This window comes from Littorina saxatilis, unplaced genomic scaffold, assembly GCF_037325665.1.
Source record: "Littorina saxatilis isolate snail1 unplaced genomic scaffold, US_GU_Lsax_2.0 scaffold_1732, whole genome shotgun sequence".
NCBI classification, from domain to species: Eukaryota; Metazoa; Mollusca; class Gastropoda; order Littorinimorpha; family Littorinidae; genus Littorina; species Littorina saxatilis.
In genome coordinates this window covers 1,328-20,719 of record NW_027129416.1, presented here as the reverse complement: position 1 = coordinate 20,719, position 19,392 = coordinate 1,328, and the positions used below count along the sequence as shown (strand labels likewise).

The following is a 19,392-nucleotide window of genomic DNA, read 5'->3' as shown; positions in this document are numbered from 1 at the left end:
CACACACACACACACACACACACACACAATAACGCTCGAACGCGCGCACACGCCGAACAGATACATTCTTAGAATAATTATGTTTACACAATTTTGGATGCAAGACAAAACGACAGCAGTGCACTGCCTTAATTGTCGTTTCCTTTGTGTGATTTGACGAGCTCCAGTCTGTGGCTGTGTCCCTGTCCGAATGTAGCTCTCTCTTCGTTTGCAAATGCTTTCAAAGTTGAAATAATGGGGGGGGGGAAAAAAGAAGGAAATAAAAACTCAAGCTTTTAGCGTATCAGTGACATGTTTCACCAACAACAATCTGTTGAGTGTCGAGCTGTATTCACCGTTGACAACACTACGCTTCATTTACCGACAAAGCCGTGGGTCCATGAACACAAACAAACACATGTCACTTAAGGCACTCTTTGTACGAACACTGTTTTGAATAACTAAACAAATAACACAGCATTTATAAATGCACACAAAGCAGCGTTTACTCCAAGCAACAACAACAACAACAACAAACAAACAAAAATTAACACACACGTAAACAGAAAATTATGACGACAGCTTTTTAATCCTCGACCTTTCTTTAATCCTCGACCTTTTTCAATCCTCGACCTTTTGTGCCTCGACATTGTAAAACTCGACCTTTTGTCGCACACCCGTCTGTCAGTGTGTGTTCGTGCGTGGGTGTGTATGTATGTATGTATGTATGTATGTATGTATGTATGTATGTATGTATGTATGTATGTATGTATGTATGTATGTATATATGTATGTATGTATGTACGGGTGTGATTCGAACAACCACATTTAACGATAATGTACGAGGAAACAAGGGAGGCGACAAGCTTATTTTCTACAATCGTAAAATTCCGCAGTTCTAGCCCTTGTTCTACGGATCAACAGCAATCGGGCGGCAAAGGCAACATTTATATAATTATGAGTTAAAAGAATGAAAGTTTCAATGGTTCAATGTATCAAGAGCCTTTAGAATGCATTCACTGCGCAAGAGTTAGTGACGCTTGTACGATCATTGAGGTTTTTCTCTACAGGTGGGTTAAGGGTGGAGATTTTTCTGATCTCCCAGGTCAACATGTGCAGACCTACTTGTGTCTTATCGAGTCCCCTTCCCAAGACCAAGTGCGCACGGAAAAGTTACTGTTATCCATGTCAGAGTTCGGTGGGCGATACAAACGCAAAAATACCCAGCATACTTCCTCCAAAAGCGGCGTATGACTGCCTAAATGGCGGGGTAAAAACGGCCACCCACGTAAAAATCCACACGTGCAAAAAAACACGACTGTACGTGGGAGTTTCAGCCCACGAACGGGGAAGAAGAAGAAGAAGAAGAAGAAGAAGAAGAAGTCTCTACAGAGCACAACAGGCAACCAATCTTTACTGTAAGTACCATCTAATTTTAAGCTTTTTTGTGTGCTTTTTGTTCGTTCGTTTGTTTGTTTATCTGTTTCTTTTTTTGTCTGCAGCGCTCGATCTGTTCTATTTCATTTGAGTGTGTGTGTGTGTGTGTGTGTGCGTGTGTGTGTGTGTGTGTGTGTGTGTGTGTGTGTGTGTGTGTGTGTGTGTGTGTGTGTGTGTGTGTGTGTGGTGTGTGTTTATGCGTCCTTGTAAAACAAAGTTCAGTGTAGTTCAGCTTAGCTCGCTAAATAAGATATCCTCGCGGCGAGAATTGCCTAAGAAACGTTACTTCGTCGCCACACTCACCAAATCTAGCGTCTAAGAAACGGAGGACTGGCTGAACAAGAGCAGTTGACAACATTGAAAGGACGAAGGCCCAGCGAGCCTGCCTGCTTCTGTGATTCAGGTCAGCACGTGTTTTGCGTGGGATTGTGTAACATCCTCGCAGTCACGTAGGCAGTCTCTGGTTATACACTTTTGAACAGATCGACATCATATGGCATTAATAGGTAACATGCGCCTTGAGTCGCCTTGTGTGGTGAGATACGTGCGCGATATAAATCCTCGAAAATGAATAAATAAAATATGTCACACACACACACACACACACACACACACCGATAGGGCCTACATTTACTCTAACTGCAGCCTCTACGATATGATAATTTGTTCTAAAAGTATGACACAAAGGGATTGTTGTGGTTAGTTTCCATGTTCCATTTTGCCGAGGCGCTTGCACACAGAAGAACGCGTCTTTGTCATAGAGAAAGAGGCATAGAGGGTGTAGCCATTTCTCCCAGAAACAAGAAATTCCTTCGAGGTAGGAAAAACACCCCCGTTGGTCAAAGGGAAATAACCATTCTCACTGCACCCATTCTCACTGCCACCAACTGAGAAGGTTATAACCCTTTGACCATGAATATGTTTCTCTATAAGTCCTTGTAGAATCTTAATCCACCAATAACTCCCTAACCGTGTGTTTGACTGGTCCCAATTTTTGTAAGGACCGTCTCAGGAATGTATAGAACCTGTTCACCAAGTTTGGTGACGATCGGTCCGTTCATTCGTGAGATCTATATGCGAACACAAACACACAAACACACAAACAAACAAACAAACACATCGACCGAAACCTATACACACCCCTATACCGGGGGTGTAATAAATCCTACTACGACTCTCATGCCAAGCGATCAAATACCGCTATTTCTCGAGAGGAGCAAATTGTGTACAGAGTACGGTACCTAGTAAACGCATACCCCCTACTTTTGAGCGAAACAAGAAATTCCTCCGATAGGAAAAACACCCCCTATAAAGGGAAATAACCTTCTCAGTTGGTGGCAGTGAGAATGGTTATTTCCCTTTGACCAACGGGGGTGTGCCTCTATAAGTCGTTGTATAATTTTAATCCACCAATAACTCCCTAACCGTGTGTTTGACTGGTCCCAATTTTTGTAAGGACCGTCTCAGGAATGTATAGAACCTGTTCACCAAGTTTGGTGACGATCGGTCCGTTCATTCTTGAGATCTATATGCGAACACCAACACACACCCAAATAATATGTCAGTCTTAATCTTAATCCACCAATAACTCCCTAACCGTGTGTTTGACTGGTCCCAATTTTTGTAAGGACCGTCTCAGGAATGTATAGAACCTGTTCACCAAGTTTGGTGACGATCGGTCCGTTCATTCTTGAGATCTATATGCGAACACAAACAAACACACAAACACATCGAGTGAAACCTATACACACCCCAATACCGGGGGTGTAATTAATGTATAAGGGGGATGGGCGCTTATATTAAGGTAGTTTACGGTATTTTTGAACGTTAACATCATGTACTTGAAATCTCATTCTAACATGTTTATAGAGAGACACACACAAAAAGCATGAAATCAGCGTCAAAAGTTGTCAAAAATACTTTGAAATGATCATTTTATTGCAAGAAATAGGTTGACAATGACAAAATTACATTGCACAATGATCATGTGATGTTCAAAATACCAAAACATGCTGAAAAACACGCTTTTGGATCAAAATTCCGTGCTATCTCTGGACATTAATTTTTGTCGTTGTTTTTTGTTGTTGTTGCTTGGTCCTACCACAAGAACTGAGTATCACTAGTACTCTACCTGATTTATAGGTTTATAGGTCCGTTTCCTTAATGAAAGAAGTTGGGGAAGGTCCTCCAATATGGACCACTTTTTCTTTCATGCTGATAACTTGCTTGTTTTCTCACAAATAAGTTTCATTTTGTGTTTGGTAGTTCTCTCTTCAGTTAACGGTTAAGCCTAATTAGAGCGAATTAGTCCTGATAGACATTCAGCAACATTAAATTCAAAACTGGTCCATAATTATTATTTATGAGGAGCCTGCCCGGTGCCAAATATGGCCACCATGAATCATTGTAAAACGTCCACAATACTTCAAAATAACATGATTCAACTCACTGCGTTAGTTAGACTAATTCGAATATGCATTCGATTGAGTTGTTTCAGTTCGATAAGAACATCATTTGAAGCACAGCAAGACACTACAAAAAGTAATCAAAATCAGAGAGAAAATACATGAAAATATCAACTTCTACTTTTGTTTGAGCTTGAGCGTTAGTTATATGTTCTTTTCATGAAGCTTTTCAAAACATGACGGAAACGAGCTACCCTTTTTTCTTTTTACATTTAGTCAAGTTTTGACTAAATGTTTTAACGTAGAGGGGGGAATCGAGACGAGGGTGTGGTGTATGTGTGTGTGTCTGTGCGTGTGTGTGTGTGTGTGTGTGTGTGTAGAGCGATTCAGACCAAACTACTGGACCGATCTTTATGAAATTTGACATGAGAGTTCCTGGGTATGATATCCCCGAACGTTTTTTTCATTTTTTTGATAAATGTCTTTGATGACGTCATATCCGGCTTTTCGTGAAAGTTGAGGCGGCACTGTCACGCTCTCATTTTTCAACCAAATTGGTTGAAATTTTGGTCAAGTAATCTTCGACGAAGCCCGGACTTCGGTATTGCATTTCAGCTTGGTGGCTTAAAAATTAATTAATGACTTTGGTCATTAAAAATCGGAAAATTGTAAAAAAAACAAAAAATGTATAAAACGATTCAAATTTACGTTCATCTTATTCTCCATCATTTTCTGATTCCAAAAACATATAAATATGTTATATTTGGATTAAAAACAAGCTCTGAAAATTAAATATATAAAAATTATTATCAAAATTAAATCAATTGTCCAAATCAATTTAAAAACACTTTCATCTTATTCCTTGTCGGTTCCTGATTCAAAAAACATATAGATATGATATGTTTGGATTAAAAACACGCTCAGAAAGTTAAAACGAAGAGAGGTACAGAAAAGCGTGCTATCCTTCTAAGCGCAACTACTACCCCGCTCTTCTTGTCAATTTCACTGCCTTTGCCGTGAGCGGTGGACTGACGATGCTACGAGTACGAGTATACGGTCTTGCTGCGTTGCATTGCGTTCAGTTTCATTCTGTGAGTTCGACAGCTACTTGACTAAATATTGTATTTTCGCCTTACGCGACTTGTTTCCCTTCCGTTTGTTGAAGGTGGTCCCTATTAAATGAACACGCACAAAGAGGAAGGGCCCCGAATATGGACCACTTTCTGTTTCATGCTGTTAACTAGTTTCTTTTCTTACAAACATGTTTCATTTTGTGCTTGGTAGCTGTTCTCTCTTTAGGTAACCGTTGGGCCTAATTAGAGGGAATTATAATTAGCTTTAATAGACATTCATCAAAACTACAGTCTGAACTGACCAGTACTGTCTTTTATAGCAAACTATGTGTGTTATCAGCTGGCAATTTTCTTAAGCGTCAAATTGAGAAGGAATGCTGCCAGAAGTGTTGTGGTTTGTGCATCCGCAGCTGTTTTGACGTGTGCAATGACAATGACAAATTCTTTATTTACGAGGGTAGTGGCATAAGCAAACAGGTGCTTTTTTACATCCAGAGATCCAGTTATCCAGAGAGGGTAAATGTGGCGAATGAAATTGTTGTGAGCGCTCTAGCACCGTTATTTTGTCAGAACAGGGCCGATTCATATTAAGGGCCATCTCCCTGTATGTCTTCAAAACATAGTTTGGTCAGACACGCTAAATCTAGCTGCTATGATTATGTGGTAAAAGGTGCTAAAGTCAACGACTACTATTATTCGACCACAAAGGCCAAATTCAACAACAAAATCTTTCAGCATCAGCAAACGGATAAGCTTCAGACACCCATGAGCTATATGATAATATACGTATGATAGGTGGGTATGAAGCATTGCATGTGACGTCAGCACATGATGACGAAGGAATGACGTCAGGCCGTGACTTAGTACCGGCAGATGACGGCCAGCAAAGCAGCGAACAGAAGGAACACGCACCATGTTCCACCTGCACTGGTTCCTGTGGACAGAAAGTCCATTTTGACAAAATGTTTTAACATAGACCGGGAATCGAGACAAGGGGTAGTGTGTGTGTGTGTGTGTGTGTGTGTGTGTGTGTGTGTGTGTGTGTGTGTGTGTGTGTGTGTGTGTGTGTGTGTGTGTGTGTGTGTGTGTACAGCAATTCTAGGAAAACTACCGCACAGATCTATATGAATCTTTAAATGGAGGTTCTTCCATATAATACCCCGACAGGTGTCTTCTTCATGTTTTTGATAAATGTCTTTAATGATATCCAGCTTTTTGCAAAAGTTGAGGCCGCACTGTGGTAACCATATTTTGTTTTAATCAAATTGATTGAACCTTTGGTCAAACATTCATTGACTCAGTCTGGACGATGGGGTTGCATGTCAGCTTGGAAGCTTAAGAATTAATCAATTAGTTTGTAGGGATCAAAAGCAAACGTTCGATACCAGATTTAAACATTATTGCATCGTATTTCATTATATTTCAAATTTGACCCTAAAAGCTCCCGTTTTCAAACATTCATGCGTTCGTCACCTCATCAGTAGGAATGACATAAATTAGCAAGATAGCGAAACAAAACAATCTATTCTGGAAAGATAATCAGTTTGGTTTTCTGCGCGTGTGCCAAAGTTGCCAAGTTGTGCCTATTTTCATTTGTGTCGAGTTTTTAATTAACACCTTAAGTTTTTGTCCTGTCAGTTTTATTGGTACCCTTAGTTGGATGGCTGCCACGTGACTCATACAAAAAGTAATCTGTTATCCAAAAATGTGTTCCAGACAGCCAGGCTGAATACATTAAATGGCAGAGAAAATGGGAATCACATGAGAATGAATGTTTTAATAATGTGAGATAACGAAACAAAACAACCTGTAATTATGAGTTATTTCTAATATGCTGACTGTTATCAACTGATCAACGGGCATGTCGAGAAAATGGATATCAGCCATGAGCCGGAGGCGAATGCTGATATCATTTGTGAGACATGTCTCTTATCAGTTGCTAACAGTCAGCATATTAGAAATAACGGTTTTATTAGCATCTGTTTCGACCAAAAGAAATTTTGAAGCGACCCCGCGAATCAGACGGAACAGCCGCAATGGGAACTGTATCACTCTTATCTGATTATGCCTGTCAGTCAAAGCCTTCTCGTGACCTGGGTCAGGCAATCAGAGTCACTCGCCTGACGTGATGAATATTCACAGGTCAAATGCGTTCACACAACAATCTCACAAGATAAACCATGTTGAACATGCGTCTAGTTGCTTGGATATCTCTTGTCCATCTGAGAGCGACAGATTTCGAAACAACGCCATAGAGAAAGGAAATGACGTGTAGATCTATTTGACGTAAATTAAGCGACGCAATTTCGCTTGAATCGTCAGAACTTGGTCAATGACATCATGAAGTGAGTGGGTCGGCATTGCAAACGCAGGAGGTGGGTGCATAGTGCCCTGCTGTTCTGTAAAGTGCCCACCGACAGAACTGGCTTTTCTGTATGTTTAGATAAAGACTGTAGTATCTGACAGCTTTTCAAGTGTCATTCTGTAGAATCAGTCACGCTGACATTGTTAGTTCCCATGTTTACTTTGTTTTGTTAATTTTTAGCGTGATAAATAGAGGGTCACCTAGAATCAGTCCTGATTGGTTAAAAAGCCATATGGGGGGACTGAATTGGTAATAAAGATAGATAATTGGTTTTGGGTTCTTTCTGCCAAAGTTGCCAGTTGTGCCTATTTTGAATTTGTATCAATGTTTTAACTAACGTCTTAAGGTTTTGTCCGGTCGGATGTATTGGTATCCTTATTTGGAAGGCGGTTACGTGACACCTAAAAAGAAATTCTTTGATCCAACAAGTGTGCCACACAGCCAAGTTGTAGAGGTCACATGCCGAGTCTCAGTGAATATTACAAATAATGATCAAAGTTTAGCGGATCATGACAAATGCGAGCCGCAAGTTCAACAGTATTTAACGTTGGAACACGGGTGCAAAAGTTCGTCTGCTACTCCATGCGACAAAAGAAAATTTCTTTAACGGTACCAAAAAATGAACAGAACACACAATATCTGCCTTTACCGCCACAGCAGAATAACAACTTATTCCCCCCTCTGCTTCTTTCTCTCTGTAAAGGTGTAGGGCTAGTTATTTTTCGGTAACTTACCCAACAACCAAAATCACTTACCCAACAACCGCTAACTTCGACCATTATTTTTGATAATCACTGAGACTCGGCATGTAACCTCTACATAACTGTGTACTTGATTTTAGTCCAAACACAAGGAAACTGACATGAAGTGTTCACAGAATTGAATGGTTTTCACGGAACTATATAACCAGGCATTAATCACTCGCCTGTGAAGGTAGACTGGTTGAGTGCTCAGGATTCGATCAAACAGTTGATCAAGTCCTAGTCACTCTGCTAGTCTACATGCGCAAGCGAGTGATTAATGCGCGGTGGAAGAGTTCTGTGAAAATCATTCGTCTGCTAACACTTTACAGCAGTTTATGTGGTTTAGAGTACATAGTTATGCCGTTGTTCTGATAAGACAATAAAGGCAGATACTTTTGTGTTATTTTCATGTTTAGGTATCTCTAAGGACATTTGCTTCCGTCGTATTGAGTATAGCAGACGAACTTTTGCCCCCGTTTTCTAATGTCAAATACTGTTTGAAGTTCGGTTTTCTGAGGCAAACCAGTGAACGAAACCGCTTCATTTTCTTTAAATTTAAGGATGAGTGTATTTGCTTGCGTGTGTTCTGATTATGAAAGGAAATATGGTTGATCATTGAGCGACGGATTGCAGTCCTTTTGTCGAAGTATCCCTCTTTCTAGAAATCCGGAAGGGGAACAATTCTAGTATCTAAACACAGTGTGAGAGTTACTTGCCTTGAGAACTTGCTTGTGCAGATTGCTTTGTAGGCTTACAAGGTAGATTTCGATTCAAAACAACCAAGCACGGGGATTTTATATTGGATTTCGTGTGTTGAAACCTGTGGTTGTTGGTTTGAATGCGGCATGTTTGTGTTGTCTGCTCCAGATATCTATATTTCGTACATTTGAGCGTTCGGAAATTTTCAGTCTTAAAAGTAGTGCCCACCAATAGCAGCTTCTCAACCCATGAGCTATCGAGGATTCAGGCTTGTTGCTGGGAGGTTGTTTGTTTGGTTGCTGGTTGTTTATCGAGAAAATAACTAGCCCTTCCAGTTTACAGAGGGAAAGAAACAGAGGGGGGAATAAGAGTACATTTAAAGTTGAGTTTATCTGGAAAAGGTAACCTGAACTTAGACAGTGAAGGCCCGAGTGGTGTATAATGGCTGAGAAAATGGGAATAACATGGGAACAAATGTTTTAATTGGGTACGAAAATGGTTGTAAAAATTTCTTTGCTGGGTTTACTTTGGATTCCGGAGAGTCTTACCTCCACTGCATGCTGTAGGGATGGACTGCATGAAGAAGTTGGCGAAAATCTCTTTGGTCTTCCTGGGACAGACACCAAGTTGCTGTCGCGCGCAGTCCAGGGTTTCGTCAAATACACTGTAGAAAACAAGCCTTGTGCATGAGTCATCATCTGGATTTGTTTCTGCCACGATTGACATTTATATGATATGATACTATGTGTGTCTGTATGGTTTGTTTGACTTGTTGTTTGTTGATGTTGTTTTATCGTGTGTTTTGTTGTTGTTGTTGTTGTTATTGTTGTTGTTGTGGTGTTTTTTTCTTTTGATTGTGCTTGTTTGTTTGCTTGCATGGTTTTTTTAATTGTGTTTGTTGATTTGTTTGTTTGTGTGTTTAATTGTTAAATGTTGGTTGATGGTTTTTGTTTTGACAAAGCAACTTTAAGTTCACTCTTGACCCACAAGTCTATGGTCCCGCCTCATAGGCTTACCTTGCTACGGCTGAGCTCGGTGGTCCTCTGCAGGTTTCTGTAGAGTTAGCCCGTGGCAAAGTAGACTTACATGCACGTGGTAAACTTGCTGCTCCGATCTCTGGACATAGAGACGACATTCTTTGCCTTCTCTGCCCCGCACCTATTGATGGTCAGCTGTTTCCTCGCTACGCATCCAGCATCATAATCTGCAGGGAAAAAATGGACACATGATGGTTTTTATCTTCATTCGAGACCGCAATGTGAAGGCATGTGACATAATTATTCTGTGCAGAGGAAGCAATGAGTATGTGTGTGTGTGGGGGGGGGGGGGGGGGGGGTAGAGGCGTTTGTGGTTGGGTTTTTTTTTTTGCGCGCGCGTGTTTGTGTGTGTGTGTGTGTGTGTGTGTGTTAGTAGGTGTGTGTGTGTGTTTGTGTCTCTGTGTGTGTGTCTGTGTGTGTGTATGTGTGTGTGTGTGTGTGTATGTTTGTGTGCGTGTGTGTGAGAGAGAGCAAGAGGGAGGGAGGGAGGGAGGGAGGGAGGGAGAGATAGACTGATTGCAACGACGGATCATTAACACATTAGGACTGGTTTTAAGCACAGCCCAGTCTCACAACCTTTCATTACTACATCTTAAACGTAAACGTTGTAATTCATCAGTCATACACTTATTATATGCATATAAGCAAAACAAACAAATAGACGAAGAGACAGGCAAAACAGCAAACATACTGAACTCCAAAAGAAACGCAAGTTAAGATTTATTTAGGGTTTTGTTAAAATTCATGCACTAAAGGTGGGTTTCAGGTGAAAATTTTGCACGAGCATGAGTTAGCATAGTGTTCTGCACGTAGCCTGTGAAAATCACGTGTGCAGCGCCCAGGGTGCGCTCTCTGCAGCGTGCTGAAGATTGAGACTGTTTTTCGTTCGCGCAGCCCACACAAAACCTGCCAGACCGGATTCTTTTTCGTTAACAGTACTCACCTCACACAAGGAACAAAAACCTGTCTCCGTCCACTGTCTGAGATCAGCCATTTGTACAGTAGAAGCATGCCAAGACTGAGCGCCATTGACCGGGAGAGAGCAATCGGGCAATTGCAAGCTGGAAATCGCCCAGCTGCCATTGCAAATGTCATGGGCGTGGCAACCTCGACCATCTGTTGTCTGTGGACCCGATTCCAAGACAGCGGCAGCACCCGGGATGGCGCTAGAAGCGGACGACCTCGTGTAACTACTGCTCGCCAGGACCGGTCATCCACCGTCAGCACCTGCGCCAACCGTTCCTCCCGGCTACAGAAACCTCCAGGAGCACCGTAGGAACCCATGGCGCTCCCATCTCGGGCACCACGACACGACGCCGGCTGTCAGCCAACCACCTGGACTGCAGGCGCCCTGCTCGCCGCACATTGCTTACTGCACAGCACAGGCAGCAGCGACTGCAGTGGGGACATGAACACCTCAACTGGAACCAGCGGCAGTGGCGGGACATCCTTTTTACGGACGAAAGCCGCTACTGCATCAGCCACGCGGACGGCCGCATCAGGGTGTGGCGAAGACGCAACCAGAGGTACGCCGCCAACAACATCCTGCAACACAACGCCTGGGGAGGCCCCAGCGTCTTGATCCGGGGTGGGATAGGCCTCAACCATCTTGTGGGCCCCGTGGTCTTCCAAGGCATCGGCCCTGGGCGCGGAAACGGCGTGAATGCACAGCGGTACATCAACCAGGTCCTGGGACCCACAGTCGTGCCGTACTTCCAACTCCACGGCAACCTTACCTTTCAGCAGGACAACGCTCGCCCCCACACCGCGAGGGCCACCACGGCCTTCCTGCAGCAGAACAACATCAGGGTGATGCCCTGGCCCTCCCTGAGCCCGGATATGAATCCCATTGAACACTTATGGGACATTTTGCAAAGGGAGCTGAATGCCTTCCAGCCGAGGCCAACAACCGCACCCCAGTTGGAGCAGGCCATCAGGCAAATCTGGACCACCATCAACATGGCCACTGTCAACCGCCTGGTGCGCTCCATGAGAGCCAGATGTCAGGCCCTTGTCAACGCCAATGGGGGACACACGCGTTACTGAGCCTGGCGGTGAGAACTTTCTTTCGGTAACGTTTTTTTGTTAGTGACAATCAAAGAACATTGCCCCAAGATGCTTTGTACCAATTTTCGTGAAATTCGTTCGATTCGATCTCGTCAAAATGAAATGCCAAAGAATGAGATTAAATTTCTTGAAATTTCAACTTGCGTTTCTTTTGGAGTTCAGTATATAAACAAGTCACACAAAAACATGTAAACACACAAGAGAACAGGCCACAGTAGTGAATAGTAGTAGTAACGATAGAGTGAGGATGAAGAAGTAAATGATAATCGACCGGCGCATTGATACAAGCTCCTGTGGTGCCGACAGTTTTTCTTGAGGCAGCGGTCATCGCTGGGTGCCTGACAAAACACGCTGCGGTCACGCATGACTGCGCATCATTTAACAAAATTGATGGAGTTTACAAGTCTGGCACATTGACCAAAATGGTCAAATTAAAATTAAACTTTAGCGGTACTTGTATGAATCCTTGTGCTGTATGCGTGCAATGCCATGGATTTTGAAAATTTCAGTCCACAAACCTATGATGAGTTTTAAAACATTTTCCGGACTATTGAATAATATCTCAACGAATATCTGTATTGAAACATAATGTAACTAGCTGTACGTCTCGTATGTAGGCATAATACTCTGAAATTGTCGACTCAATCCACTTAGACATTGCTGAAATACAGCGCATTTTGTCAAGATAACCCTAAAAAATGTCGCTAAAACCTCCCTTTTCGACCGTTTGTGCGATTAATACCTGCTTCAGTATAAATTGTGTAACACAAGTAATACGCAAGATAGCGAAAAATAAAACAATTGTTCGGGATAGATAATTGGTTTGACTTTCTCCTTTTTGTCTAGGTTGGCAAGTTATGACCATTTTGATTTGCAGTCGATTTATTTAATTTGCAGCTTACGTTTTTGTCAGGTCGAGTTTGGGGGTACCCTTATTTGGAAGGTGGTCACGTGGTCACTGTAAAAAAATGTTTGATCCGAAAAGTGTGCCAGGCAGCTAAGTTGACTGCCCTTCATGGAAAAAATGTTCAGTGAAATGACACGAGAATGCCTCGAAAAATGGGTGCAATAATTGTGTGGTCGAGTTCATGATAAACCGGCGCTAGGGCGTAATCGTCCCAAATGAAATATTACACATTTTCCAAAAACCGTTTAGAATTCTGAGTAGGGAATTCCTTTCATGAAATGACGTCACCTACCTCGAACAGTGATATGGACAGAACGAACAGTACAAATATACGAACCGAGAGACTCGGAAACGAGTCGATATTGATCCCCATGCTCGAGAGCGCACGTGAAATATAGGAATTTGAAATTGCTCCTTTTACCTTCAAAGATAGTTCACTCTAACGTGTTTACAAGTAGGCTACTTTATTTATTTTTCTTCATAGCAAAGGTTGTATACGTTATTTGTATTTTAGCGCGGTCTCGGAGGAACAATGACTGTCGAGATCTGTGTAAAATGTCATATTTTGGTCAACAGTACAAATAACATTTATGTATTGATCGACTCTGGTTAGAACGGCTTCCTCAGTTTTAGTTTTTACGATTGAACGCACACAAACATGTAGTCTCAGCTGGCCACCTAAATATGAAGTTTTGTCGGCCTCTGACGTCGCACGGCTCAAAGAAGGGAAATCGAGTGTTCAATGGATACATTGGGTGATGTCTTAAATCGAATCAATCAAAGAGTTGCATAATTATTTAGTAAGCTTACTTCCCAGATATCCGATTCTATTTTTAGTAGCATCGGCTTTTGGGGAAAGCCCAATGGGAGATTGTATCACCGCGCGTTGACTCAGTGAATGTAATGGTCGTTGACTAGTTCTAATTAGCGAACTTCTGGTGGTAATAATTATAAAGAGTCTGTCATTTCAACAACAACTTGAAAAAAAAAAGAGAAAGAGAGAGGGAGACAGAGACAGAGAGACAGAGAGAGAGAGAGAGAGACAGAGAGAGAGAGAGAGATCGAGAGACTGAGAGAGAGAGAGAGAGAGAGAGAGAGAGAGAGAGAGAGAGAGAGAGAGAGAGAGAGAGAGAGAGAGAGAAGAAGAAGAAGAAGACTCACAGACCCACAGAGACAACATGCAGAGAATAACCAAAATCTGAGCTACATATCCTCATCAAGCAGGATGGCCAATACTATTATCAGACCTGCAATATGATCACAGATGTAAAGAAGGCCATCTGTCATTTGTTGGGGGTCCGGAAGAATGGCCGTGTCTAGCCCCGCAGTTTTTAGACAGGTTCTGGTGATATCCATGATACAGGACATTGCGAGCTTGTATGTTTCGGTGTTACTGAAAAAATATGATAAAGATATATATATATATATGTATAGGTTACAACACGAATGTTTTCGTTTGTTTTTTATATGGCTTGTATTTCAGTCAAGACCCAGCGGATGAATAATTATACGGATAGGGATGATATTCCCGCTGGGTCTTGACTGAAGTACAAGCCATATAAAAAATCACGAGTAGGGCCTATCACCTGTATATCCCATGCGTACACCAAAGACAACGTGGAACACAACAAAGCACTGTAGTTGTCTGTGGTGTGTAAAATAGGTGAGCCAGCGAGGTGTGTTCCTTTTCACTACCTCATGCTAAAGCCACGTCGCTGAAGAAATGAAGTGCAAACAAGTGTGTTAAATCTACATTTAAAGCACTGTTCGATTTGCTTTTGAATGCATTTTAGTTTCAAGATAGTAAAGAAAGCACACACAATCAAAGTTGTCATTGAACCAAAGACAGTTTCGATTTAGGTTCTGAGTCAGTCCAAGGTCACAGTTCCAGGCTACGGTTGGCAAAACCGGTTTGGCTGACTCGTATCCCAATTCTAGTTTAATTTGTGTGTTGGAGTGTGGAATTACTAAAAGAAACTAACATTTTTACTGGATACATTTCGTTAGATTTTAACCAATCATTTCATGTACGGTACGTGAAATATCTCTCTTGAGTTAATTTGTCCGATCGTGCTTGCGTTGATCAACCCCGTACCCATACTGGTAGTGTCAATTCTGTCTAAAACGGTATCAGGCCGCTCCTTGAAACTGCGTGTTGAATGCCGTTTGGACTGATTTTACTCCATCAGGATGAAATACACGTTTGCTGAGCTCTTGGATACCTTCATTTAACCATGAACTTACTGCAGTGTAAAGCAAAACAGTTGGACATGCTAAAAAAAAAAGGATAAAAGAGCCTGTGCTGGATGACGAAGCGAACCGGCTAGCGAAAAAGGTACACGCAGTGCATCTTTGCTTGTTGAACACACAGAGAGACACGAACACACACAGACACCCACCCGTGCACAAACACACACACACACACACAGTCCAAACCGCCATGGCGACCACCCCTCAATGACGATCACCTGCCCATTACGACGACGGTCCCAAAGGATCCCCGGCCCCAAACGCAGTTTTGACTAAATGTTTAAACAGAGACGGGGAATCGAGATGACGGTTGTGGTGTAAGTGTGTGTGTGTGTGTATGTGTGTGTGTGTGTGTGTGTGTGTGTGTGTGTGTGTGTGTGTGTGTGTGTGTGTGTGTGCATAGCTCGATTTAGAGAAACTACTGGACCGATCTTCATGAAACTTTACATGAGAGTTCCTGGGTATGATATTTCCTTTCTTTATTTATTTGGTGTTTAACGTCGTTTTCAACCACGAAGGTTATATCGCGACGGGGAAAGGGGGGAGATGGGATAGAGCCACTTGTCAATTGTTTCTTGTTCACAAAAGCACTAAGAAAAGACCCCCGTCCATCACAAGTGACAGCCGTAGGCCACGCCCACCTCGTGACGAGTGCCTGTGCAGTAAACTTCAATATCAACAATGGGGTAAATTCAGAAACAGTGGCGGGGAGACGTGCCAGTTTGGGTCACTTGATCCTCATGTCAAAGACGATCAAAGTCATGTTCGTTGGGGATTTTGTCAGGCATGCTACTTTTCCGGTAATTGCCGGAAATCCGATAAAGCCGTTTTCAAAATCCGGTAAAGTCAAATTTATTCCGGTGAAGTTGAACAATTTCCACAAAAATGATCCGTGTGAATATCGCGCAACACGACCGGGCGCCGGTCTCAATGAAGCCAGCGCACAGGGTATTGCTTTCGCCAGTTCGGAGGTGTGTTGAATGGTGGTGGGGGGAGGCTAAAATGGGATTTTTAACAAGATCACAACACTATTACAGCCCTAAAAAATGATGCCCAGAATGCATCAGATTGCACAGATTTTAACTGTTTTTTGAAAAAAATTCCGGGGGGCATGACCCCCCAAGTTGGCTCGCCTGCCAAGCAGGCTCAGGCTTGTGGCTTCGCCACTGGCACTGCGCGCTTCTTTCAGGTAAAACCATTTTTGGCCTTTTGCATTCCTGTTTGTTTTTCAAGGCCATGAAACCAGGCGATGGTGTACCTCAAATTGTATGGCAAAGTTGAAAATAAAGAACACATCACACATACATGTACTTTAATTTCAATCCACCCAATAGTTTTTGAGAAAATGGGTTTACAAGATTTAGCTCTGGAAATGTGAAATTGTGCAAGTATATATTCATGTGTGTGAGTGAGGGTGTGGGAGTTGAATGTGTATGAGTGGAGAGAGAGAGAGAGAGAGAGAGAGAGAGAGAGAGAGAGAGAGAGAGAGAGAGAGAGAGAGAGAGAGAGAGAGAGAGAGAGAGAGAGAGAGAGAGAGAGAGAGAGAGAGAAAACAATGAAAACAACATTCTTGTTACTGATTACAAATCATGATATGTATTTCTATGTGTGTATGAAAGAGAATTAAAAAAATAATAATAAAAAATGCAACAGTTCTCACTTTGTGTTGAATAAACAATAGATCCAGAGGAGCGAATTACTGTGTGGTTGTGTTTACTTTGACACGTGCTTTCTGTACATGCAACTTTTACCGTGACCGTGATTTGCCACTGGTGTTTGTGATCATGAAAACAAAAATCAAGGTAACTGTGATCGTGAAAGCTAACATTTTCCTTCCCGTGATCGTGATGATACCCCCCCCCCCCCACCTTTGGGGCCCTCATAGTACAATATATTACCTCACTGGGAGAATGCAAGTTTCCAGTACAAAGGACTTAACATTTCTTACATTCTGCTTGACTAAAATCTTTACAAACATTGACTATATTATAGATACAAGAAACACTTAACAAGGGTAAAAGGAGAAACAGAATCCGTTAGTCACCTCTTACGACATGCTGGGGAGCATCGGGTAAATTCTTCCCCCTAAACCGCGGGGGGATGGGTATGCATGATATCCCCAGATATCCCCATATGTATTTGTCATGTTTTGGATAAATGTCTTTGATGACGTCATATCCGGCTTTTTGTAAAAGTTGAGGCAGCACTGTCACGCTCTCATTTTTCAACCCAATTGGTTGAATTTTGGTCAAGTAATCTTCGATGAAGCCCGGACTTTGGTATTACATTTCAGATTAGAGGCTTAATAATTAATTAATGAGTTTGCTGATTAAAGTTGTCATTACAATCGATTTTTCGCAAACAAATTTAAAAGTGAATGCATTGTATTCCCCATCTTCTTCTGAATCCAAAAATACATAATGTCATGTTTACTCTAAAAATGTGCTCAGAATGAAAGAAAATAGGTTCAGTAAGTACTACGGACGCGTGCCTCGCGGCGGCGAACGTGACCCGTCTTGGTCTTTGGTATGATTTGCCGAGACTATCTGAATGTAGTCTCGGCGATGATTGGTTTGTGGTTGTGATCTTAACAAAATATTTTTATATCGCTTCACGCGACTTGTTTTCTTATATAATTTACCTTTAAATACCGACCACCTGTCTTAAAGGACAGCTTTTTGTTGGTCCCTTGGCTAGTCGTTATAGACAGGTTGGACTGTACTTTACCTGCAGGCGTGGCTGGTGTTGGTCTGAATGGCATTCTGCACATCTCCCGCATTCTCAGATAGGCCCGACTGCGTGAAGCATTCCCTAATTTCCATCTGCAAGGCGTCTTGGTCACAGTCAACGCTCTGCACGCTGGGCGTGCTCGACACAGTGCGACTTGAAACAGTCAGCAATACTGATCAGCAAAGTGTAAACATCTAAAGCCATGTTCCGCAAAGTGCATACGTGTAAAGTAAATGTTCCGCAAAACCAGTACAACAATGATCAGCGAAGTGTATACATGTACAGCCATGATCAGCGAAGTGGATACATGTACAGCCATGATCAGCGAAGTGGATACATGTACAGCAATGATCAGCGAAGTGGATACATGTATAGCAATGATCAGCGAAGCGGATACATGTACAGCAATGATCAGCGAAGTGTGTACATGTACAACAATGATCAGCAAAGTGTTTACATGTACAGCAATGATCAGCGAAGTGGATACATGTATAGCAATGATCAGCGAAGCGGATACATGTACAGCAATGATCAGCGAAGTGGATACATGACTGTATAGCCATGAACAGCCATGTATGTACAGCCATGATCAGCAAAGTGTTTACATGTATAGCGATGATCAGCAAAGTGTTTACATGTATAGCCATGATCAGCAAAGTGTTTACATGTATAGCCATGATCAGCAAAGTGTTTACATGTATAGCCATGATCAGCAAAGTGTATACATGTATAGCCATGATCAGCAAAGTGTTTACATGTATAGCCATGATCAGCAAAGTGTTTACATGTATCGCGATGATCAGCAAAGTGTTTACATGTACAGCCATGATCAGCAAAGTGTTTACATGTATAGCCATGATCAGCAAAGTGTTTACATGTATAGCCATGATCAGCAAAGTGTTTACATGTACAGCAATGATCAGCAAAGTGTTTACATGTATAGCCATGATCAGCAAAGTGTTTACATGTATAGCCATGATCAGCAAAGTGTATACATGTATAGAGATGATCAGCAAAGTGTTTACATGTATCGCGATGATCAGTAAAGTGTTTACATGTACGTACAGCCATGATCAGCAAAGTGTTTACATGTATAGCCATGATCAGCAAAGTGTTTACATGTATAGCCATGATCAGCAAAGTGTTTACATGTATAGCCATGATCAGCAAAGTGTTTACATGTATAGCCATGATCAGCAAAGTGTTTACATGTATAGCCATGATCAGCAAAGTGTATACATGTATAGCCATGATCAGCAAAGTGTTTACATGTATCGCGATGATCAGCAAAGTGTTTACATGTACAGCCATGATCAGCAAAATTTTTACATGTACAGCCATGATCAGCAAAGTGTTTACATGTACAGCCATGATCAGCAAAGTGTTTACATGTATAGCCATGATCAGCAAAGTGTATACATGTATAGCCATGATCAGCAAAGTGTTTACATGTAGGCCATGATCAGCAAAGTGTATACATGTATAGCGATGATCAGCAAAGTGTTTACATGTATGGCCATGATCAGCAAAGTGTATACATGTATAGCGATGATCAGCAAAGTGTTTACATGTATAGCCATGATCAGCAAAGTGTATACATGTATAGCGATGATCAGCAAAGTGTTTACATGTATAGAGATGATCAGCAAAGTGTATACATGTATAGCGATGATCAGCAAAGTGTATACATGTATAGCGAT

General features: G+C 42.0%; 2 long non-coding RNA genes across 2 annotated transcripts; both read right to left on the bottom strand.

Annotated features, from left to right (window-relative positions):
• Positions 1-4,970: 4,970 nt before the first annotated feature.
• Positions 4,971-9,385, bottom strand: LOC138957675 (uncharacterized). Its single transcript, XR_011453127.1, has 2 exons — positions 9,250-9,385; positions 4,971-5,828 (listed from the first exon to the last, which is right to left on the bottom strand). It is a non-coding gene; the product is annotated as an uncharacterized lncRNA (long non-coding RNA).
• A 383-nt stretch (positions 9,386-9,768) lies between these two features.
• Positions 9,769-17,831, bottom strand: LOC138957676 (uncharacterized). Its single transcript, XR_011453128.1, has 3 exons — positions 17,690-17,831; positions 13,960-14,105; positions 9,769-9,905 (listed from the first exon to the last, which is right to left on the bottom strand). It is a non-coding gene; the product is annotated as an uncharacterized lncRNA (long non-coding RNA).
• Positions 17,832-19,392: the final 1,561 nt, after the last annotated feature.